Source organism: Mus musculus, chromosome 11, assembly GCF_000001635.26.
Source record: "Mus musculus strain C57BL/6J chromosome 11, GRCm38.p6 C57BL/6J".
NCBI lineage: Eukaryota > Metazoa > Chordata > Mammalia > Rodentia > Muridae > Mus > Mus musculus.
In genome coordinates, this window is record NC_000077.6 from 12,692,045 (window position 1) to 12,693,181 (window position 1,137).

Genomic DNA, 1,137 nt, shown 5'->3' on the forward strand with positions numbered 1-1,137 from the left:
TCTATCATAGCCATCCATTGGACTGAGCACAGGGTCACCAATGGAGAAGCTAGAGAAAGGACCCAAGGAGCTGAAGGGGTTTGAGGCCCACAGGAGGAACAAGAATATAAACTAACCAGTAACCCTAGAGCTCACAGGGACTAAAACACCAACTAAAGAGTACATAAGGAGGGACTCCAGGCTTCAGCCTCTATGTAGCAGAGGATGGCCTTGTGGGACATCAATGAGAGGAGAGGCCCTTGGCCTTGTGAAGGCTTGATGTCCCAGTGTAGAGGAATGCCAGGACATGGAAGCAGGAGTGGGTGGGTTAGTGAGCAGGGTGAGAGGGTTGGGGTAGGGGGCGTTTCAGAGGGGAAATTAGGAAAGGGGATAAAATCTGAAAAGTAAATACAGAAAATATCTAATAAAAATGAAAACCAAAACCAAACAAACAAACAAAACCCCAAACTTCTGGCCTAAGACACAGTTCTGGAACATGCGCTGTACTTTGCTGCTGTGTCCTTCTAGATTCCAAGATTCTGAAAAACTTTTGGATTTTTTTTGTATCACCTTTACAAAATGACAGGCCCGAGCTGGTGTGAAGGATCAGGGAGTAAAAGCATTCACTACCATGTTTAATCACCTGAGCTTGATTCCCACAGACCACAGGATGGAAAAAAAACCCTTCAAGTTTTCCTCTGACACCCATAAGTTCACTGTGGTACACACACACACACACACACACACACACACACACACACACACACAAATGTGAAGAAACAAAACAACCCTACCCCTTGAGGCATGGGGGAGGGTTGCTATGACACAAGTTCATCAGTAGGTTGCAGAGAAGAGAGAGGCTATATCTTCACTCAGTGTTCTGACCTATGAACATCTGAATGCCTAACATTCCCTGAATAAAAGCTTGAGAGAATGAGTGACAGGCAGGGCCAGATGGGCTCCCAGGATAAGGAGCATCCCCTCAGAGCTAGGCCAAGAAGACCACTTGACTGATGCTGTGGGGATCAGACAGGGAGCTAGCCAGAGAGGACTACCAGTCTGGTGCTACACAGGCCTGATGAGGGGTGTAGACCATACCTGAAATGACCCCTGCCTTGAGTCATAATGCAGGCCATGCCACTCCTGAGACCACTTTTG

At 47.3% G+C, this 1,137-nt stretch overlaps 1 non-coding gene across 1 annotated transcript; it reads left to right on the plus strand.

The window, feature by feature from the left end:
* The first annotated feature begins 768 nt into the window (after positions 1-768).
* Gm22789 lies at positions 769-898 on the plus strand. The gene has a single exon (XR_003949942.1). It is a non-coding gene; the product is annotated as a small nucleolar RNA SNORA17 (small nucleolar RNA).
* The last annotated feature ends 239 nt before the right edge of the window (positions 899-1,137 follow it).